Source organism: Artemia sp. Qi Xiang Cuo, chromosome 10 (genome assembly GCF_049724085.1).
Source record: "Artemia sp. Qi Xiang Cuo chromosome 10, ASM4972408v1, whole genome shotgun sequence".
NCBI classification, from domain to species: domain Eukaryota; kingdom Metazoa; phylum Arthropoda; class Branchiopoda; order Anostraca; family Artemiidae; genus Artemia; species Artemia sp. Qi Xiang Cuo.
Genome location: NC_142803.1, coordinates 70,855,043 through 70,879,977, shown reverse-complemented (window position 1 = coordinate 70,879,977; position 24,935 = coordinate 70,855,043). Strand labels below are relative to the sequence as shown.

At 35.6% G+C, this 24,935-nt stretch overlaps 1 protein-coding gene across 1 annotated transcript in view; it reads right to left on the bottom strand.

Moving 5' to 3' along the window:
* The window catches only part of LOC148948119 (uncharacterized), a 119,341-nt gene extending 95,124 nt beyond the window's left edge, over positions 1-24,217 (bottom strand). The window contains exon 1 of the mRNA XM_089095197.1: positions 24,077-24,217. The gene's annotated coding sequence lies outside the window, so the exon portion shown is untranslated. The remainder of the gene's footprint in view (positions 1-24,076) is intronic.
* Between the last annotated feature and the right edge of the window lie 718 nt (positions 24,218-24,935).

Here is a 24,935-nt window from a genome sequence, read left to right as displayed (position 1 = left end):
GGAAATGTCATTAATTTATAAAATTAGCCCGTTGTTTATGTGTAATATTTATATAGTATTAAAATTTTGGGAAGTATGAATACATTTTTGGGTGGGGAGGGGAGGACGAACTGTTTTCTGGCGGAACTTTGTGCGGGAAGAATTTACAATGGAGAAGGAATTTCCAGAGGATGAAATTTTCAGAGGAAATTTGCCAGAATTCCTATACGAAATTTCTTTACGTCTTACTTTCTCTTTACTGACTCAATTTTACGCGTGGAGGTGTTAAGCTTAATTTTACAGGGTAAATTTTCACCAGGATTGAATTGTCCAGAGGATATTTCCGTAGGGAGGGTGATTTTTTCCGTGGAGGTGGAGCCATATTTCCTGGCATTATTTAAAAAACGATCAGAAATTAAATAAAAACAAGTTTTTTCTACAGAAAGTAAGGAGCAACATCAAAAATTACAACGAACAGAAATTATTACGTATTTGAGTGGTCAAGTACTAAAAAACTTTAGCGGAAGGAGCAGGCCGTTGAGGAGCGGCAATACCCATCATTTACTTAATGATTTCTGTTCTTTTCAATTTTTAATGTTGCTCCTTACTTTCAGTTGATAAAACTTGTTTTCTTTTATAAACGAACATAAATTAGCGATATCCTAACTTATACATATACTTGTGAATTTTTGTATTAGAGAAATCAAAATTATTAAATTGTAATTAAATATTGTAATAAATTGGACGTAATCAAAAACTGTTATTCTGCTGCATTTATACGATTTTCTCATATAGGTTTTCACTGAGGATAGAAATTATAAATGTTTGTTTAAAGTTTCAATGTTGCTCTTTACTTCATTCAGAATTTTGTTTTGATTGATAACTGTTTTCAAAAATGTATTGAAAAATAAATTTCTCACACTAGAAAAATAATGTTTACACCAAGGATAGACCACCACCCATTATTAAATTGCGCTAAAAATTAAATTGGGTTTGAATATGCCAGTAGTTTAACTAAAAGCTGAAATATTGCAACTTTGTAACATTTCCATTGTTCTACTAGCAGAAGTCATAATTGTGATTTGACAAGAAATTATAAATGTTTGTTTAAAGTTTCAATTTAACTCTACTTCTTTAAGATTGTTTTTTTATTAATAACTGCTAATAACAGTTTTTTAAGCTGCATTAAGGGGGGAGGGGTCAAGTTTGAGTACATTCGCTTTCAGGTTTAATAAAATTGTGGAATTACAATTTTAATGATGTATATGCTAAAAGTGACGGAGGTAACTATTCAAATTAAATTTACAGGTGCAGAAAACCCCAAAAACAATTTGAAACCAGCATGGAGAAGCCAGATGCGCAAAACTGATTACAAAAAACAATTTCGTCATAGAAGTGCTGACAGAAGAGCTTAGGAAAAGTTTTGAATGTAACAAATTGGGCAAGATAAGTATAAGGAAAAAAGGTTGTACCTCTTTAATCAGAAATTATTTTAAAAAAGAGTGTCAAATAATTTTTTTTAAATAATCATACGAAGAATAAGATAAAGTCTAGTGCAAAATGCAAACTAGAGGGATGTAACGCAAAATACAGGTTTAGTTCTAGATTCACTATTGACGAGATTATAACTACCACGGACATGACAATCGCTTTTGATGTAGATCAAGTGAGAATAGCGTGTCATGATAAATCCAAGAGGGTCAAAATGCAACTCTCGGGTGTAGCAAGGAAGAAAAAACAGGAGGAACTATGAAACAAACGGTATGATTATGATCGATTCCAACAAAACCAGCCCAGACTTTTTGAATCCAATGACGAAAACAAAATGTTCATGCTGGCCTTTAACTTAAATGTCCATCATACGGCTCTGTCAGACCTTTTAAAATCTCTCAAAACTCAACTACATCCCTTCTTGGAATTGGAGATCAAGATGAAAAAATTTCAAGCGTCAACAACTATAGTTGAATCAACCAAAAAAAAACAGCATTAATGGGTACGTCCAAAGACTGTCATGGCATCCATTTTTCATAATATTTTTTCCAGAAAAGCCGATGAAATTGCCCATATAAGAATTAAAAATTAACGAGGACCTTGGGCTTCACCTGCATGCAACGGGGGGGGGGGGGTTAATACGTAAAAAAGGGCCTAGCAAAAAAAAATTCTTGTATTCATTAGTATCAGGAGGTGGAGGACCGGGCCTTCCTCCAGTTTCCTAATTTGATGCGGTAAGTGATACACATGATACGCGAGCCATTACGGTAATTTTAAAAGATTTTATCTTTCTGCTATACCGTAGAACAAAAAAAAAATGTTTCTTTTATAGTTACTGATTTTTCTTGGGCCATGATGTATGCAGTTCTTCAGGCACTAAATAAAAATACGTTAATACAGTATTTGAACTGGTGTTATGATGTGGTAAAAAAAGGTGTCAACATAAATAAAAAAAATTAAGCTAATCACACATGCGGCACATATGATCAAATTTATTTATAGGTTCTGCGCTCTTGAGTACAAAGATTCTAAGACAACTGACTTCATAGTTCGTTCAGTAGCTATGATAATTCAACAAGAATCGTTGGAGTCGATAAAAGAATACTGGACCTGCTTAAGAGCACTTTTAACCGAAAAATATATTACAGATAAGGTAAAATCAAGAGCACTGGATCTATTAAAATCTGTAAGTGAACCTTCTAGCCTGAGGTTCCAACCAGATGCTGTCTCTGAAGACAAGACTATAGACGATTGTGAGTTTACTGGTAATTGTGACGCTGATGATCAAAATCCTTTTATATCTTTCTTTGCTTTTCATGATGTGTGCTCAGAGGATAATAGTAGGGACAGGGAATTAAATCGTTATTATAGTTTGAAAGTTTGTCATAGGCTAGAACAAATAATTATTCAACTTAACCCCTTAACAACTGCAATAATGCTAAATGGTAGATTTACTAGGCATACAAATGCATAAGTAGAAAATTATTTCAATATAAAAAAAAGACAGGTTTACAAAGTTGGCCTAAGTCCCATGGACCCGGGTTAATTTGTGGATACGAGTTATACAAATGCTATACCCAAGGTTTCAAACAGGATTGCTTTCCTAAATAACTATCCCCCTACTTCTAAAATTACTAGCTCAAGAAAACGAATGGATATTGATATGGAGCAACAAAAAGAGGATGAAAAGGAAAAGCAATTCCCAAAAATGGATACTGTAAAAGAGGTCTGGAAGAAAAAAAGCAATAAAAAATATAACTGGCCCCAAATATTATGACCCGTCCCCTAATCTTTGTCTTCCACCGGAATACATCATACCTGCTGAAAAATTGAATAAAAGAAACATAAAATTAGCTAAAAAAGTACTTTCGAAAAATGAACTTCCAAGACTTTAGCAGCGCGTATTCAAAGTATTCTTCGGATCACGGCGATTCAATTGTTGTAGGAAGAGTGTCAGCGGGGGGGGGAAGGAAAACAATTTGGCAAACATTTCAATAGGTGAACTGGCGTCAATAATAGGACAGGCTTGGCTAAGCGATCAGATTATGGAGGCCTATATAATGAATAGAATAAAGGAAAAAATCTAGGCCATGGTGGCGTTCTTCAAGGAGCACCACTTGTAAACAAGATCTTATTACAACTCAAGGATCGAGGTTATTTGATTCCTCCCAAAATTTCGATTTTTTTGGTTAACGAGTTTGGTGTGCACTGGACGCTTATTTTCATTGATAGTCTGAGCAGGAGTTACATTTTTTTTGACTCTTTACAGGGTGAAGACAAATATTTGGGCAAATTTTCAAACGTTTTTCTTGATAAGCACTCCGATTTAAAAATTTTGCCCTTTAAGTTAAAAAAACATGAAGATGGTTTTAATTGCGGGCCGATGTGCCTTCAATTTATAGATTTTCTTTGCAACTCGATAGATTTGGAGTGTGAAGATCCACTCAACGATCTCTACTTGAATTTCAGAGACAAAGAAAATATAATTGACAATTTGACAGATGACGAAAGTAGCAATACAATGCGAGCCCAAATCTTTGCAGAAATTGTAAAAGCCATGGACGTATCATTGACTAATATTTGCAGAATGTCACCTGTAACATATAGTCAAATTCTGATTTGTCGGATTCAGATGATGCAACAAATTGGACTGGATGTAATACAAATGAAGACCATTGGTTCCACAGGGATTGTTTCTTTAAAACGTTTAAAACCGTACAAGAGGGTAAATTAAACTTTCTCATTTGTAAAATATTATAGCTTTTGAAAGAGACAAATTCAACAATCATGTAAATAATATTCAATTATATCTTTCCAAATGAAAAATAATGGGTGACTTGAATCCAATACAAGAACTGAGTCCGATATAACAGTTGAATGAAACGACATTCATAGTTTTGCATAGCTTATAAATGTGCGCATAATAGCACCAATTTGGCCCTATACTCAATGTTACTGAAGTAGAAAGGGGTAACTGTTGAATTAATAAATTGGTTTGCGTTTAAAAACAACTATACACTGATATTAAACTAATTGATTACTTTGACTCAAGAAAATCGGCCTCTTCATTTGTTTATACTGCTTCATTAGTTATATACTTAAGAACTGAAATATAAAAGTTAATTACCAAAAAAATCTACAAAAAACGGCTCTCGAATGGGATGTCTTGGACACTCATCTATTGCATAAGCTTCTTATTTCTTAAATTCAGGGTTAAACCAGATAGTATTTTCTTATGTAGACTTAATGGTATCGGGACAAACTAAATTTTGACAAAGACGAAAAACAAAAAATCTTTATATTAGCTAAAATTAATTACACATTGTATATTAAAAGATTCAGGTCAACTAAAAATAAAAAAAACAAATTAGTGCTAGAGGCCAATCTGTTTTTCTTAATGAAGTTTATTTATTTTTTTCTATGTTTCATGTAGGCTACTTCGTAGTTTAACCAAAAACGAGTATAAGTAGAAAATGATTGGTATATCTTATCACAAAATAAAAGCGAGATTTAAGAAAAAAAGTTGAATTCTATGGAACTCAGAAGTCTTGAAAAAAGCAACATTTCAGTGGTCGTTACACTTAAAAATAAGCTAGTCAAATAAAAATTTGTATCTACAAGTCTGTGTTAGAAAGTGGTATATTTACATTTTTGTGTCATTTTGTGTTTTATATTCCTCGTTGATGTTTTTTTTTCACAAAAAAGTGAATAAAGGAAGATAGATTAAGCGACCTTAAGCTTAAAAATTTCTAAATTATAACGTCGTTGAGTGAAGGAGGTGCCGTAACCACTCTCTGCAGCTAAATCTGTAAGAGGACATAATAAAAAAAAAGATGCTACGCGGGACAAGTGAAAAACTGAAATGACAGTAGTACCCTACCATCATTCGGCTTTTTTTTATTATAATTGAGTTGGGAGGGGACACTGAAATTATCTTTCCCCGGGTACTACCAATACTAGAAATGATTATGCTTGAAACAACGTGGAAGGCTTACAAGCTTCTCCAGAAACTAGTCAAATAATTCCATAAAATCACAGTTTTTCATAATCAGACTTAAAATTAAATGCTGAAAAAGCATAAAACACTAGTAAGTATTAATTTTCAACACAACTTAATGTCTGCTGAAGTAGAGGTATATGCAAAAGCCTTGCATTCTAGTGAAAGGGTGACAGTAATCATATTTCAGGTTAATTTGACTTATTTTATGTATAATCAATTTCCTGACTTTCATGCCAACAAATCTTTTGTTTTGACGAATTTTTACTTCCTTTATTTTCCTACTTTCAGGCATCTTTTGCTGCATAAGGCCATTGAAAATCCTCTGTTAAGGAATTCATAAATTAAATGTTATAATTTAAAATTAAATGTTAAGGAATTCATAAATATCCACTGAAACAAGCAAATAATGAGGAGCAAAGAGAATTTTTTGCTCCAAAGAGGAGGCAAAAGAGCAAAGAGAAAGCCCAACATATTCAAAGCCAAAGCTGAAGAAACAAATGAAGACGAATGCTTTGCTATTGTTCAAGCTTCATGAAGGCTGATAATTGAACTTAAACCATTTATGTTTTGTGAATAAATCATGACGAAAATTTTCCATTTTTCTACATTCTATTCATAATAAACGATTCCTTTAAGAACCAATTGTAGTCGCTCCACAGTAAACTAGGGAATATAAGGAAAAATAAATTGTTAAATAAGAAAATCACAAAGACATTTGACAATGGAGAACAAATTGAATTATATGATAAATTTACGGGCCAATTATTTATTTGTGTTGTTGGTCTTCTTTGCTGGATATCAAGGCCGTACCCAGAGGGGGGAGGGGGTCAGGGTGGTTTGACCCCCCCCCCCCCAAATGTTTGTCTGACTCGTAGAAACGTAACAAAAATGGATATAAACAAATTTTGTATGCGTTTTTTGATGCGATCTTGCTTCTTTTTTTTATGCATCTAAGATAAAAGGGATAGAGTCATAATTACACAACGATTATCTCGAAAAAATATAATTATTTCAACGTAGAGATAGGGTCGTTGATTTTTCAATGCGAAGTAATTTTATAAGTATCGAAGACTCTGGCGTAAAGAGCGAGAGTTGGGAAGGGGGTAGAACCCATACTCACTATTTTAAGGTTTAATTTTGTTCCCAACTTTTACATCCAAAAATTATTTTTATTTAAGACTTTTCTATAATTCTTTGCTAAATTAAAACGGTATATAGAGAATAACCAGTCAAACTTATAAATGAGGATATTTGAGAAGTCCAATAATCATGAGTCAATTGTGATTGTGCTCCGATTTGTGGCGAGTGACAGCTCATTTGAAACGTCTCATCTGTCTGATGATAGCACTCCATATTTTGAGAAGAGTAGGAACATTTTTCTCATTCTTTGACCTTATGGCTGGAATTTTAAGACTAGGGCGATAAGAAAATCGTCCTGGTTAAATGAAAAAGTCAAAGAGTTGTAGCCATGAAGGAAATATTGAATTTTATGGTAATGTTATGGTAAATTGTTTTTTATTTCATAAAAACAATGTATAGGACATAATAAGCCAAAGCAAGGCAAAGCAACGCCATCACCTGCTTTTTTGTAAGACAAGGATTTTGAATTTCATGAAAAAAAAACTTTATTTGGGAACTAAATTGAATTCGAGACTTTTAAACGCGGTAAGACATATATATTATGAATGAGCGAAAAATGGTCTTTAAAATGAGCTACTAGTCAAGCAGATAAGGTTTAGTCCCAAATAGTAGTGTCTGACCCCTTAGAATCTCCTCTGCTGTGAGTCAATTGTGTTAAAGTATTTTAATAGTTCTTTAGGTTAAAGGAGACAAAATTTGGCAACACTGTAATCAATTTGAGAGATTGGGCGATCGGCGAGGGATGTTTTCTTCAAAATTTGGCAACACTGAACATAGGGCGAGGGCCAGGGCGATGGGCTATTACTTCAGGTTGGTAGAAAATACTGGTTGAACCATAGAGAAAACAAAAACACACTGAGTTCTACTGGCGGAGGATTTCAAACCACGGATGGCTTTTAACATTATTATTGAACTTTGAGGTCTGATTAAGGATGGCTGAAGTTGGGTCTGCTATATTATAATTCCTAATAAGAAAAGAATTTCGAGACCAAAGCGGGAGACGACGTAGAAACTTAGCATACTTAGCAACTTAGCATAATGTGGCTATAATGATTTAGTCTACCTGAGCATGTCTCGCCGACACACTGATGACGTAGCGGGACAATTTTCCTAAATGCTGAGGATGGACACAATTGTAGCATTCTTTGTGTTTGAAATCAGGGACTACGTGCTACGCTGCAGTGTGTATACCAAGAGAAAGAGGAAGCTTTCAAGACAGAAACAAGGCTCACAAACATTTTAAGGCGGCAGATTTTTGGCCACAAAATTTTTCCACAAAAAAGGAAAATATGAAAAAAGTGTCATTTTCACCAGGTGCTATAGAATAATTCACCTTTTTTTGTTTTATTTATTTTTGTTAAAACTCAAAGTTGGAGTTGTCTCCCCCCTTGCGATCACCGATATTCCAATGATTCTTGTAGGTTTTAAGATGCTTGGACGTGTTTATTGTATATTTTGGTGCTTGTCGGCTATTGGAAACATATTCAAGAATTACGCTTGGGTTAGTTACATCTCGGAAAATCGGTTTCATTACTACAAAAACAAGTAGCAGATGATACAATGTGTTGGACTTAGACAGAATTCATTGGACTTGTATAACTTGGATTATATATTTGCACATTAGGGTGGGGAGTGAGGGTTAGGTTAGGTTACATTAGGTTGGGTTAGGTTACCATAATTTTGTCTCTAAAGTATTATTTTATTATCATGTTTTGTTATATTCGTTAGGATTAACCTAACTTTACTTCTTGGATGTGATTCCAATACCCAACGAGTACCTATATATTTTTTTTCAATATGTATTCTCCTTCTCTCGCTTCGAGAAATCAGAGGCAACGCTATAGTGTTGCCTCCAGGGATTCCACTCTCGAAAATTAAAATTTGGGGACAAGTCTTAAAAATTCGGGGAGTTTTCGGGGACAAGTCTTCGAGATTCGGGGATTTTTCGGAGAAAAAACAAAATGGAATTTCGTTGCAAAAATTTGGGAGCCAAAATTGGTTTTAACTTCGTTTTCAGGCTCCAGTAGGGCTTGTATCTGCGTAGTAAATCAAGATTTTTACAAAATAGGTTTTAGAGCCAGAGCCCGGGATTGGAATCCATAGCTGAAAAAACTTATTGCTGATATTGCGGCAAAAACTTCAAAATTGTTTAAAAAAAAGAGAAAAATAGTGATCATACGTGAACTGTAAATACCAGTAGCAATTTTCTATTAAGTCATTAATCTCAGAAATTCATTAATAATATTTAAAAACAAAAACAAATATTGTTTGCGGTTTCTAGATAAGTAAATTAAATAGACAAATTCAACCTATACGTACGGGGTAATGTTAAAACTTAAAACAAACAAGAACTAAACTAAACGAGTAAATTTAAACTTAAATTAAAAAGGGAATTTTAACGACAAGTGAGACATTATTGGTTTTTCATGATGCTTCTAAGGACTTAGGTTTTTACCCCCCCCCCTCCCCAAAAAATCCTCCCACGGAAAAATGGAAAATACCCCCCTCCCCCTTCTCACAAAAATATACCCCACAGAAAATGCTCCCCACGGAAAGTACCCCCGCGGAAAATATCCCCCGCGAAAAATACACTCGGAAAATATCCACCCCCGTGCGGAAAATACTCCCTCGGAACATAAATTTTTTTCATTGTTTGTTTCTACTATGCTTTTCTTTTTTTTTTTGGTTACCTCATAATTACTATATAGTCACCGATTAACCCCCAAACCTCCCACCAACCCTATGACCATCCATATTCCAAATATAATACTTATTGCAGTCTCATTTGTATATCAGCCCTTCTAATGCCTGGACATGATAGCTCTAGGCTACAAATCCTATAAATTTTACTAATTCTTTTACTTCGCACTAACATTATTTGGCATTATTAACCAAATGTTCGTGATAAATATGTCCGAAAATATTTAAAACTTGACAAGAAAACAATATGAGCCTAATACCCAATTTTTTACTTTAAGCTGTATTGTAAATTTTGTTATGGATAATATTTTTGGGGTTACTTCCGTTTGAATCCTCTATTCCTCGACCTTCTACATAGTCTGTAGCCAAAACTTTGCCTCATTAGGAGGGGGAGGGAGTTGTGCATTTGTTATGGTTAGAAGATCGTATTTAGGGATAGTTCTTAGGAAGAAATAAATTATACCACATTTTCTTTTAAAAAAAATTATCTCGGAATTAGCCTTCATACAGGGTTATTAATTGTTAAAGCATTAGAAGTTGTAAAGGTAGGACTTATATATTTAATTATTTGAAAAAAACTACGTTTTCTAAAGAGTTAAAGAGGCTGAGTTACAAGGTCGAACCTTAAAACGTACAGGGATTAGGAGGCACAGTTGGGGGCTGCCGCCCCCAAACCCCCGCTTTCGCAGCCTTTAAATAAAAAAAGTTTTTTGAACTGAAAGTAAGGAGCGACATTAAATCTTAAAACGAACAGAAATTATTCCGTATATGAAAGGGGCTGTGCCCTCCTCAACGCCTCGCTCTTTACGCTAAAGTTTTTATTGTTTAAAAAAAAGAGCTGTGAGAAAGTCAAACTTTAGCGTAATGAGCGAGGCGTTGAGGAGGGCACAGCGCCTTTCATATACGGAATAATTTCTGTTCGATTTAATATTTAATGTCGCTCCTTACTTTCAGTTTAAAAAACTTTTTTTTATTATTTAAAGGCTGCGAAAGCGGGGGGTTTGGGGGGCGGTTTTTGGAAAACAGGGAAGGAGTGATCAGATTGAGCTGAAATTTCGAGGATAAGCTCCAAGGCCCCAGGAAAAGTTATCCTCTAAATTTCAGCCCGATCAGACAACATTAAAGGGGGGTTGTGGTGGGGAAAATTAACATGGGCTATTATAGGAAAACGAGGTTTTTCGTAAATGTAAATTCGGGGGATAATTTTTTCGGTCTGAAAATATCAAAAGGCCCTAACAGGTCAAATTCTGCTTCGAATGAGTCCTCATTCACCCGGATAAGTTGCCAACTGTGGCCTGTAGGCGTGGATAACAAAAAAAAAGAAATGAATTTTAAGCGGCTATATTTGGTTTTTTGAAAACAGGGAAGGAGTGATCGGATTGAGCTGAAATTTCGAGGACAAGCTCCCGGATTCTAGGAAAGCTTAACCTCTAAATTTCAGTCCAATCGGACAACGTCAAAGGGGGGCTGTGGTGGGAGGGTCGAAACTTCTGGCCCAGTTTACCTCATGAAGAAAAAGTCGGAGGAGGATGAAATTTTGCACGTTTCTTAGTTTAAGCTTTGGCTACAAAATGCGATTACCGCCGTCTCTCTGCGGCCTCTAGGACCTGAAATCGCTTAACATTGTGGTGGGTCGCCTCTTTATAGAGACACAAGTGTGCCTCCTTGATAAAGTCTGAGGGGGGTGAAATTTTGCAGGTTTCTTAGCTTGAACTTGGGCTACAAAATGCGATTACCACTGTCTTTCTGCGACCGCTAGGACCGGATATCGCTTGCGGGCTCTTATAGGACAACGAGCCCGCATTGTCGCGGGCTAGCCCGCTTATAGCGGGTTCTTATAGGAAAACGAGGTTTTTCGTAAATGTAAATTCGGGGGATAATTTTTTCGGTCTGAAAATATCAAAAGGCCCTAACAGGTCTAATTCTGCTTCGAATGAGGCCTCATTCACCCAGATCAGTTGCCAACTGCGACCTGTAGGCGTGGATAAAAAAAAAAAAGAAATGATGATGATGAATGTTAAGTGACTATATTTGGTTTTTTTAAAACAAAGAAGGAGTAATTGTATTGAGGTGTAATGCCACGAATAAGTCCTGAGTTTGCGTATATATGAACCTCCAGTTATAAGCGCGTTCGGGCAACCTCCACGGGGGGCTGTGGTGGGAGGGTCCAAACTTCCAGCCCAGTTTGCCCCACGAAGATAAATTTGGAGGAGAATGAAATTTTGCACGTTTCTTAGTTTGAGCTTGGGCTACAAAATGCGATTACCGCCGTCTCTCTGCGACCTCTAGGACCGGAAATCGTTTAACATTGGGGTGGGTCGCCTCTTTATAGAGGCACAAGTGTGCCTCCTTGAACAAATTTACTTGGCTATCCCGAATTTGAGCAGAATATATTTTCCGTAAAATTTCCTTTGCCTAACTAACAAGTTTGCAAGACCGTAAAAAGTTCCTAAAACTGCAGTTTAATATATTCCGTCACTGAAAATATTACACGGGTGAAGGGACCAGAATAATAATTGCGAGGGGAGTGCTCGGTGAATACGATTGAGGATAAAGGGTGGTATGATAAATACTATTCTCAGATAAAAAGAAAAGAACTTGAATTTTACGCACCGAATGTAACAAAAATTTAAATGGTAAGATTTCCTGGCAAAAAGATTAATTTCTTCAATATAATATGCTTTCAATTGTTAAGTATTAAACATTAATACAGTATGTCCAAAACTGAAAATAGCAAAAGAAAACCAAATTTAAACTTATGATTCGGTTTCAAAACAATTCTCTTTCTTTAGAAGTTCAATTTTAAAATCCAGAATCTAACTAAGCGTTCCCTTAAACAACTTCAAGTATAATTCTGCTAATTTTGTCAAGATACTTGACCATGAATGATGTAAATGTAAGAATATTATAGCACTTGGAATACTGCATTCGAAATTATTAAATCTAAATAAAAGAGAGTGATACTTTTGTGAACACGTAAAGAATCGTCTATAATTAAATTGTATCGGTCTGGTTCTTATGAAATGTAACACAGGAGACGAAAATTAACGAACAAGAGAGTAGTGAAAAATTATGGTATGTGAAGTAATGTTTGCTAGGGATAGTCACTAGGGGTCAAACCGTGGTTGAGTGATTTTCGGGGAAATTTCGGGGATTCGGGGAGACACATAGATTTTAGGGGAAATCCCCGAAAATAGTGGAAACCCTGGTTGCCTGTAGTAAAGGCCATAAGGCTTCAGTGTTTTATGTTTTTCCCAGAGGCAGTTAATACAGAAGGGGTGGTCGTGTTAACCTAGGAGGAGCCTCATTCGATTGGAAATCAGAATTTCTAGTGCCCTATTAACTGTCAAAAGTGATCGGAAGGCAACTAGCCCCCCTACGCCCTCCTCTCCCCAAATACATCCAATCAAAATTTTGAGTCAACCATTTTGTTCGAAACAGTCCAAAGATCTGTTACTAAGAACTCCTGGGTCGACACAGCCCCCCAGAGTCTGGGAGCAAGTGTTGTAAGTTATGCCCCAAGGGCATATAAGGTTTTTATGGAAAGGGTGGCTTTATAAACTTTGGAAGAGGCCCATTTGATTGGAAATTGAAAGTTCTAGATCCCTTTTTAAGAGTCAAAAGTGATCGGAGGGCCACTAGCCCCCTTCCATGCCCCCTTTTCCCCAAATGCATCCAATCAAAATTTTGAGATATTCATTTTGTTCAAATAGTCCAAAAATCATATAACAATGCCTCCATGGTTGACACCCCCCCCCCAGAGCCCGTGGGTACAGCTGTAAGTTAAACGTCGCATAAACTTTGGAGGAAGCTGATTTGATTGGAAATAGAAAATTCTCGTTCTTTTATAAGAGTCAAAAGTGATCGAAGGGTAACTAGCCACCTCACACCCTCTTTTCCCCAAATGCATCCAATTTGAGGGCATTTAAGGTTTTTACGTAAGGGGTGGTTGTATAAATTTTGGACGAGGCTCATTTGATTTGAAATTGAAATTTCTAGTTCGCTTTTTAAGAGCCAAAAGTGATCGGGGGGCAACTAGCCCCCCTCCCTCCCCCACACCCGCTTTTCCCCAAACGCATCCGATAAAATTTGAAATAGCCATTTTGTTCAAAATAGTTCAAATACCATATAACAATGCCTCCAAGGTTGAAACAACCCCCCAGAGCCCGGAGCGAGGGTTGTAGATTATGCCTCGGGGCATATATATACTTTTTAGGGAAGAGGTGGCCGTACAAACTTTGGAGGATGCTCATTTAATCGGAAATCAAATGCCCCCACAGCCCCTGGGGCAAGGATTGTAAATTATCCAATTTGTTCATTTTTAATATGCAGGATTTATCATAGGCAACGCGCTAGCGCTGCCTAAGTAAAGAACGATGTAGCCACAATGTGTTTTGTTTTTCTTCTTTCTTCGACAGGCGCTTCATATCGAAGGAGTTGTCGTAGAGACTTCGAAAGGGCTCATTCGATTGGAAATTGGAGTGGCTAGTGCCCTTTTTAATAGTCGAAAGTGATTGGAGGGCAACTAGCCCCCCCCCCCACGCCCATTATTCCCCCAAACACATCCAATCAAAATTTTGAGATAGCCATTTTGTTCAGCGTAATTGATTTCCAGTTAGAAAATATGTTTTTGAGAAGGACACTCCCCCACAACCCTCAAGGCAAGGGTTTTAAGTTATGCCCTGGGGGCATATAAGGTTTTTATATAAGGCATTGTCGTAGAAACTTCAAAAAGGGCTCATTCGATTGAAAATTTAAAGGACTAGTGCCCTTTTGAACAGTCGAAAGTGATTGGAGGGTAACTAGCCCCCCCCCACGCCCATCATTCCCCCAAACACATCCAATCAAAATTTTAACATATCCATTTTGTTCAGCGTTGTTGATTTCCATATAGAAAATATATTTTTGAGGGGGACACTCCCCCACAACCCTCGAAGCAAGGGTTTTAAGTTTTGCCCTGACGGCATATAAGAACGAAGTTGGCACAATGTACTATGTTTTAATTTTTTCCTTTAGAGCAGGGCACTTCATATGGAAGGGGTCGTCGTAGAAACTTCAAAAGGGGCTCATTCGATTGGAAATTTAGAGTTCTAGTGCCCTTTTCAATAGTCAGAAGTGTTTGGAGGGCAACTAGCCCCCCACGCCCATCATTCCCCCAAACACATCCAATCAAAATTATGAGATAGCCATTTTGTTCAGCGTAGTTGATTTCCAGATAGAAAATATATTTTTGAGGAGGACACCGCCCCCACAACCCTCAGGGCAAGGGTTTTAAGTTATGCCCTGGGGGCATATAAGGTTTTTATAGAAGGCGTCGTCATAGAAACTTCAAATAAGGCTCATTCGATTGGCAATTCAAAGAGCTAGTTCCCTTTATAACAGTCGAAAGTCATTGAAGGGCAACTAGCCCCCCCCACGCCCATTACTTCCCCAAACACATCCAATCAAAATTTTGCAGGCCAAACTATAGTCTTAAAAAACGAAAAGATTTAAAGTATTATTTTCTTTTTCCCTGAAAAGACTATGTCAGTATAAAACGAACAGAAATTAATTTAAAAAACTTTTTCCACAAAATAAGTTTTTCAAAGAAAAGTAAAGAACTCCATTAAACAAAAAATTAGCAAAAATAAAATAAAATAATCTACCAAGCGTGAAACTACCACAAATCAGCATCGATAAATAAATGAAACCCGAAACGAACAGAAATTACTATAAATAACCGAGTCAAACTCAAAACGAGCAGAAATTAACATAAGTTGGGCGCAAAACCCCTATGCCTTCCCAAGGTCAGAACAAAATTTGCACTTTACTGAAAAAATACAAATGAATGTGCATTGTCAGTTTAATATACATATACTGATATTTAGTAATCAAAATGATTATATTATTTAATTTATTAAAGTTATAAAAGTAAAAACATTGGTATTTTTTCAGTAAAGTGCAAATTTTCTTCTGACCTTGGACAAGCACAGGGTTTTTGCGCATAACTTATGTTAATTTCTGCTCGTTTGATGCTCGACTTGATTATTTATTGTAATTTATGTTCGTGTTGGAGTTTCATTTATTTATCGATGCTGATTTGTGGTAGTTTCACGCTTTGTAGATTATTTGATTTTATTTTTGCTAATTTTCTGTTTAATGGAGTTCTTTACTTTTCTTTGCAAAACGTAATTTGTGGAAAAAGTTTTTAAAATTAATCATTGGGAAAGGGGGGATGTTTGATCATGGGTGCGTTCGAAAAGATTAAGGGTATTGTGGTGAAATTTCATGAAATGTTGAGGGGTATGGTGAGCTAAATAAAAAGATACTATCTGCATCCACGATATCAAAAACGCATATCTGCAATATACTAGAAACGGATAAGGGTATTAGGTTGAAACTTTCAGGGCCACTGATACTACTACTGCGGCTGCAAATGCGACTAGTTGCGACTGTAACAGGCACAATTTGTGACTGTGACTGCGACTGCTTGCAACTGGTACTACGTTTACTTGTGACTACTTTCAGAGAATGTTAGGGGATGGTGAACAAAATCAAAACACATTATGTGTATGCTGATTGTCAAAAGGGCGCATGAGCAACATCTCAGGAACGGCTTTGGGCATCAAGTTGAAATGTTCTGGGTATGTTGAACAGTGATTGAACCATCAGGGAATGCTTAAGGCGATGTTAAACTAAATAAAAAGGCACTATATGCATCCATGTTACCAACGGAGTAATCTGCAATATCTTAGGAGCAGCTAATGGTCAAAATTCTCAATCAGAAGATACTATATGCATCTAGGTTGTCAGAAGGGCGTATCTGAAAAGTCCCAGGAACAGCGAAAGTATTAGGTTGAAACTTTCATAGAGTGTAAAAGGGGTATTGAAATAAATCAAAAGCCACTAGTGAGAACTATTTGATTAGATTTAGATATTTTAATTCTTACTCTAGAGACACAAAAAAACTGGAGAAACATTTATTATATAAAAAAAACTTTGGCAATAAAAAAGGAACAGTAATTAATTCAAAAAAACTTTCGAAAAAGAAGTTTTTCAAATAAATGCAAACAAAACATTTTTCCCAGAGGTACTTCACTGGGAATGAGACAAAAGATGTAAATCTCTACCGCCTAAAATATAGGCTATAGCTAACTAAATACCTGGCAATCGAATCGAACAGACATTAATTAAAAAAAAAAGCATTCTGACAAAAGAAGATTTTCGAAGAAAATTGAAGGTCATATTAAACTCAAAATCAGCAATAAATTCCTATAATAATTAAAACTCAAAACGGTCAGAAACTACTATTAAAGAATAAATGAAACCCAAAGCAAACACACAATAAATAAACAATCATAGCAAACAAACATACAAAAATATTAATATAAATGAACAAATAAATCTTAAAAGAAAGCAAAACTTGACTGAATGTGAAAGCTTAAATTGAATTAAAAGTTTAAAACGAAAAAGAATTACTTCAAACAAGAGTTTGGCTATTGCCCCCTTCCCTAGCTGTAAAAGTCGAAAGCCTACTGCGTCATTGGCGCTTTACTGAAATTAAATAAAAAAAACAAGTTTTTTAAACTGAAAGTAAGGAGCGACAATAAAACTTAAAACGAACAGAAATTATTCCGTATATGAAAGGGGCTGTCTCCTCCTCAACGCTCGCTCATTTCGCTAAAGTTTGTTATTGTTTTAAAAAAAAAAGTTTTTAGAAAGAGTCAAAATTTATCGTAAAGATCGAGGCGTTTAGGAGGGGACAGCCCCGTTCATATACGTAATAATTTCTGTTTGTTTTAAGTTTTATTGTCGCTCCTTACTTTCAGTTTAAAAAACTTGTTTTTTTTATTTAATTTTTGAACGTTTTTGAATAAATGCAGGTTTTGATCTTGGCTCACCGTACATGAATAATTAAAACAAAATTTTTATATTAATTTACTTTTATTTAGTTAAATGGCTTTCTCGAAACTTGTTTAATTTTATTTACAAACGTTTTTATTAGTAATAAATATACATAACTTACGAATTAACTTACGTAACGAACTTCTATATTCATATATTTTTAATTTGTATATTAGGGTGTTCACCCCCTAGTTAATACTTCTCACTTTACGCTAAAGTTTAAATGTTGTTCCGAATCTATAAAAATTACCTCTTAATCACAAAGGCCGTTAATTAGAATACGTAGCCCTCAAGAAAGTACTAAAAAACTTTGGCGTAAAAAGTGAGGTATGGACTAAGGGATAAGCCCAATTATATATGTAATATTTTCTGTTCGTTTGAAGTTTCGATGTTGCTGCTATTGCAGTTGAAATACTTGTTTTTTTATATTTAATTTCTGATCTTTTTTTAAATAATGCTGGGAAGTCTGGCGTCCCCTTCATAGCAATGTCCCTTCCCCCATGAAAATTTCCTTCATGGAAAGATCCTCCCACATAACCCCCGACCCACCCCGTTAACATTGGGTAAAGTTCATAACTTTCAGCCCTCCCCCCGGGACTTTCGGGGGATTAAGTCATCCTAAAAGACATACTTATTATATTTTCGAACATGCTTAACAAAATGGCTATCTCAAAATTTTGATCAGGTGACTTTGGGAAAAAAATGAGCGTGGGAGGGGGCCTAGTTGCCCTCCATTTTTCTTGGTCACTTAAAAAGGGCTCTAGAACTTTTAATTTCCATTCCAATGAGCCCACCCACGATATTCTAGCACAACTGGGTCTAAACTAACACCCCTGGAAAAAAAAAAAAAAAATAAAAAACAAATAAACACGCATCCTTTATATTTGTACGGGCAAAAAATTCAAAATTCCCAAATTTTGTATGAAGGAGCTTGAAACCTGTACTTTGTGGTTTACTGATACACTGAATATGATGGTGTGATTTTCATTAAGGTTCTATAATTTTTAGGGGGTCTTTCCTCCTTTTTTTGAAAATCAGCCAAATTTTCTCAGGCACCTAACTTTTGATGGGTACAATTAAACTTAATGAAACTTATATATTTGAAATCAGCATTAAAATCCGATTCTTTTGATGTATTTATTTGTATCAAAATACCGTTTTCTAGAGTTTCGGTTACCATTGAGCCGGGTCGCTCCTTACTTACAGTTCGTTACCACGAACTGTTTGATCTATTTGTCTTGAACAGTACTGGAGGGAATTAATAATGTTTTACTGTATATTTGATATATAATGATATTAACGATGAAAACTTATCAGTTCAACATTTTATTTCACTGCAACTTTTATTTTATTTCAATGTTGTCAGAAAATATTTGTAATAGAAATCGTTTGAAAACTGCGTGTGTCTCGAACAGTCCTTGGAAAAAAACTAATAAAAGTAAACTGACTATTTAATATATAGTTAAAATAATTGCTTAAAGCTCAGCAGTTCAGGGTTTTATTTAACTGTAATTTTCAAGAAAATGTTTGTAGCATAATTCGTTTTGAGTAAAGCGCCAATGACGCAGCAGGCTTTAGACTTTTACAGTTAGGGAAGGGGCAGTAGTCAACTCTTATTCGTAGAGATTTTTGTTCGTTTTAAGTTTGATTTGAATATTCAATTTTAGTTTTCGTCGTTTTAAGATTTGTTTATTCATTTATATTAATACCTGTTGTATTTAATTAATAGTTGACAATGGGAGCTTTGGATGTACAAATTTTGAGAGCATATCTAATGATCTAAAAAAAATTAAAAAAAAGTTAATAAATAAATATCAAAAACTTGAAATGCCATTTAATCCTGTAACCCCCTACCCATTTTCTACCCAACCAAACCCTCCTGTAAAGTATACGTCTCTATAAAATAGTGTCTTCTCAATTGTCATAACTGAGGCATAAACTTGATAAGTTAAAACAAATTTGGTACTTATCTGTTAGCCAGAACTCGAAAATTTGGATCTACAGGTACGAAGTTAAAAACTGAAATGTTTTTGAGATAGATAGGATATATATAATTTGAGATGTATATTTACATATTAGGGGGGTCGGGGGCTAAGTGTAGCGGGGCTGCATGCAAAATGTAACCTAACCTAACCAAAATACCAACTAAATATTTATTAAAATATAGCTACAATTTAGTTTTCCACTGAGTCGAAGCTAATTGTCTTCGTATACAAAGAGCAATAAACCGGTTATTCTCTGATTTCATATATCCAAATTCTCGAGTGTGTACTGGCTAACAGACAAGTACCATAAATTTTAAAGAAAGTACGGCCTTGGTAATTGTTTCCTGGTTGGACGAGAGTAGCGACCGAACCTTGGTAGAGCATGCCAGTCTTGAATAACTTGCGGTCGTACTTCTAGTACTACTACAACTAATACCTCATTGCTACCCTAATACCAATACCAATCTATTCAAAGCTTCCCTCTTTAAACCCTCATAAGTAGTTCCGATTCCCTTTAAATCCTTTCTTACATCCCCCCCCCTTCATGGACAACCTACTTTTCATTTGACCCTAGATGGATGACCAAAAGGACAATCTTGAGGTCTTGATTCAGACCATCAAATGAGGTACTATTTCTGATTCACCAAATTGCTGCTAAGCTTTTCATTTGCTACATATCCAAAAGCGTAGGCACTTTTTGCAAACCCAGATCCACAGGCCGAAGTTTCTTGCTGTTGGCCTTCATTAGACGTACCAAACATACCTCTTGTGTTCCTCTTCCAATTCCACCAAGAAATTTTGCGAAACACAAAGGATATAACAAATTAAATAGTACTTGCGTATTATCCAGAACACACTATAGAATTAAAGTTAGGTTAATCAAATGAAAAATATTAAAATATTATGAAAATATAATACTTTAGAAAAAAAAAATTATGGAAACTACAACAAAGAATTATGGAAAGCAGGCCGCCCAGATCGCATTATATTAAATACCTAATCTATCTTAACCACCTCTATAATATTTAATTAAAATATGCCTGCATCGTAGTTTATTTCACGAAAGAAGAAGCTAATTATAACCGAATGTGAGAGTAAAACCGGTTTATTTAGTTCAAACAAAGCAAACTTCTTGAGTGTGTTCTGGATAATACGTGAAGTACATATAACAGAGAAATTCAGGTAGGTTCACAATGTGCGGTCTTGTTCCCCTACCCCAGAAGAAATTTGAACATCTTTTTTTTTATAATTCGCATGTCCTTTGCTGTTTTGCCGAATTCTCTACCAAAAACGTAGTTAACCCATTCCCACGTTATTCTTCCGATTGAAATATCGAAATACCGATATTTGACGTGTGAAATGATTCTTTTTGGAGATCTGTCATTTTCAGGAGCCGTCATTTCCCAAGCCGAGCCAAATTGTTCAGTAGAACGAGCCAAGTTCAGTAGACCCACGACAGACAAGGAGGGGCTACCAGTCCTCTTGAGAGTTAAAAACAGAGAAACCTTGAACACCGAGAGCTCTAAAAAAATTAAGATAGTTTTGCAACTGAAACACCTTTAATGCTTTACCCCTTCCTGCCCTTGATATATGATGGCAGAAATTGCTTTTCAGAGGGTAGAAAGGACACAAAAATCTTACGGTCTAGGTATCCAAACGGCTACTGGGGAGAGGAGCCATATTCAGGACTAAGTCAAAGCTTTACAAGGAGTCGACTGGAATCAAGTCTACCCTTGGGGTCTATACTGTCCTTGTCGGCCTTGTGTGAACAAACATTATCAGATTGTCAAATTATCATAGTTTGAGCATTGCTTACTACATGATGTTATGGGAAATAATCCGAGCCATCCTAGAAAGATCAAGATCTCAAAAAGCGGCAGACCCAAAAGCCGACTTGCCCTGACGTAATTTTGTAGGAATGATTAAGTTACTAGAAACACAGAAACCAGTCAAGAAAAAAAAGTACAAGACTATTACATTCCTCATTCAATGTTTTTTCCAAATACAATAGTCACTGCCCAAACAGCTCAATTCCAAAGTTCCCTTCCTCCCCACAATAGGAGCAATTGTAACGCTAGACTAAATACAAAAATCAGCAAATTTTGTATGTATCTTAGGGGTATATCTGACTCTATTAGTAGGAGTGCTGGGATACAATTGAAAGTGGATATTCTATTTGGAAAGCACATTGAATGGGGAATCAAATATTAATAATAATTTATTTTTAACCCACATCATATACAAAAATGATAATTGTGGAGTATAACGGAAAAATTAGATAATACACTACATACATGAGTACATAAAACTTAAAAACTTCACAAGAGCAGAATAACCAAAGAAAAGAAAAACATTCAAGATACAAAAAAAAAACTATTTATGACAAAAGACAGAGCAAGACCTATATAATAGAGCGGACCAGGGCTTAATGGACCATTTAATAATTTAATAATTTAGACCTTCAGACCTTCATATTTGAAATGTCTGAATATTACCTGTTCAATATAACGAATTTTAATTACTATTGCGGAAAAAAAAATACAAAACAAACAACTTCAACAACAAAAAAAGAACATGATAAGCTATATTTCTACTTTCCCTATCTTATTTCTGCCTTATAAGTAACCTTAACCAGGATTGGTTGGAACAGTTTCCCTTGGGGATCTGATGATCAAAAGCCTTTTAAGGTGTTTAAGAAGCAAGTCCTTGCCTGCGTGCAGGCGAACACACATTTACGCAAGATACATTAGAACTTGTTTAGTAGCACACTTAAGACGTTCGATCTGTTTAAAATCGGTTTATGTCTGCGTTCAGAGATACTTACCTTAGGCTCGGTGAGATAAATTACTACTTTGGCATATTTTAATTAAATATTTAATATATAGAGTTGGTATTTCGGTTAGGTTAGGTATTGGTACTTGTGCATTATATCTAACCCACCACTATACACGAAAGAAGTCAAGTTTGGTTAATGCTAATGAAATAAAATAAAATAGGATGAACATATAATAGTTTAGAAACAAATTTGGGCTATATATTTGCACATTAGGGGGGGGGGGTTAAGCATAGCATATATTAAATACGGTACATGTACATTATGCGGACACCGCAAAGAAAATTGTATCAAGGAAACCAGTCACGAAACCCGTAAAACGGGTATTTGCAAGGGACCGCTATAGATAATTGATTGCAAAGCCGTGGTTTGTCAATGAGTTACAATACTTAACGATTGTTTTTTGGGGTTTAGGGGGGGGGAGGCACCTAGGTTAGTTTAGGTTACGTATTTAATATCTGCTATGCTTTATCCCCTTCTAATGTGCAAATATATAGCCCAAATTTGTTTCTAAACTATTATATATTCATTCTAGTTTATTTTATTTCATTAACATTAACCAAAATTGACTTCTTCGCGGTGCCCGCGTAATGCACCAGTACCTTAAATATGCCTAACCTAGCCTAGGTACCTCCCCCTCCCTAACCCCCGAGAAACAATCCATTTTGCGATCAAAACCGTTTGTCTGATTTCCTGTCTGGTTTCCCTGTACAGTCTAATAAAGCGGTGGGTTAGATATAATGCACAAGCACCTAGATATTTAATATAATGCATTCTGGGTGGCCTGCTTTCCATAATCCTCTGTTGCTGTTTCCATAATTTTGTTACTAACGTATTATACTTTCATTACATTTTAGTGTTTTTCATCATGATTAACCTAACTTCACTTCTTGAGTGAAATTTACCCCCGCCCCCCTAAAGTGCAAATATATACTCTGAATTGGTATATATAGGGGTGGGGTAAAACTCATTTCCAACAAAAATGATTATTATATTTGTAAAGAGCATAAAAAAAAGGCAACGAGTGGTATTTTTACTTTATTCGTAAGTCAATAATATGAATGACGAAACGAAAAATTTACCTGTAAATCAATTAAGCCAACGCTGCTATGCTGAAATAACAAACAAAATAATCAAGGAGAAAAAGCAAAATTTCCCAAGAATTTAGAAGCAGGTCCCAACCTTTCACCCTAAACTCTAAACGGTAAAGTTCTACGAAATCATATTATTGAGTTAGCACTAAAGTGAATACACTATTCGATGCCTTTTTTATGCTGATTACGAATATAATAAGCATTTCTATCGGAAATGAACTTCAGCCCCCCCCCTATATATGCCAATTCAGGGTTAGGTTAGGTATGGCCTAGATAGGGGGGGGGGGCTGAAATTCATTTCCAATAGAAATGCTTATTATATTCGTAATCAGCATAAAAAAAGGCATCGAATGGTGTTTTCACTTTATTCCTAACTCAATAATATGATTTCGTAGAACTTTACCCTCAAAACTTTTGGACATGGTCCTTAAACTTTTTTTGAGCTGAAATATCTCAAACGCCTTTTAGGGTGGTTAAAGGTAACTTTGGAATTCTTTAGCCCCCCTTGTCTCTGCGCAGATAAACACGCATTTATGCAAGATACCTTAATTAGGCTATGCCGTAAATTAATTAAGGCAACGCTGTTGGGGCAAAATAATGAACAGAACAATCAAGGCTAACATTCAAGGATTTTGGGGGATGGGGTGGAAAACCCCTCAAATACTATTTTAAGAAGATTGCACCTACTTTCTAGAAAACGAAAGGAAAAGGCATAATTTTCCAAGAATTTATATTTATATCTCGGCCTTTTACCCTAAACTCGACAAAACTTTTGCACATGGACCTTAAGCTTCTAATAGCCTAAACGTTTTCGGTTTGAAATATATACATTACAACAACAACATTTTAATCTACAGGCCTATCTCAAATCAATCGTCCTTGTGCAATCCCAATTAAGTTTTGTAGGCTAATCCTTTTACCGTTCCTAAAAAAAATTGAGTCTAATTAATGTAACGATATAAATTCCTACCGTTTATCCGGAAAATAACAATTTATTTTGTAGCCATACTAAAAGCAAATTCTTATCTCACTAAACCACTACTTGGACTCCTTAGTCAACGCTTTGGCGAGGGAGTGAGAGTGGGAGATAGAACCACCTCGAGGGCACACTCAAAAACCACTTTTTGTGTGCTTTAGCTACTCATCTAAAGATGCATTGGCATCTTGTCAGTTTTTGACCTAAAGCAAGGCAACACGTACGCCATCTAATTTAACTGTAACGAAACAAAAAATACTGTCTTACAATTAGGGTTAATTATTCATTCGTAGCGGGTGTTACACTTATTTAGGTAGAAGCAGGTGATTTTGTAAATAACTCATTTTGGTATTTCCACTAAAAAAAGTAGAGAAAAACAAGAAACCCTCCCCCCTAGATTTTAAAAAATAATTAAAAAATCAAAAACACTTCTTTCCTCCCCCCTTCATTTTCGAGAATTGATTCCCATGGTTAGAAGGGTGTTGTATACTTCTGATTTTCGCAAAATAGTCTAAAAGCTCTGAAAGAGGAGAGCTTAATGGAAAACAAATAAAAATTGTACCGAGGGGGTGCCCACTTTCCACCACCTGGTGTCATCCTCAGAACGTCACTTGTGACACACAGTTCCGTCACGTTTGGCACAGTTTATGCCACACTAGTGTGACATCATGTGTGGCATCCTCCACACTTCTTGCTCGTGATTTCTAAAAGTGGACACCCCTTCGCAGTGTACAAGAGGTTCAAATCAAACAGTTCGTGGTAGCGAACTAGGTAAGGAACGACCCGGCTCAATAGTAACCGAGACTCTAAAAAACGGAATTTTGATACCAATAGATACATCAAAAGAATCAGG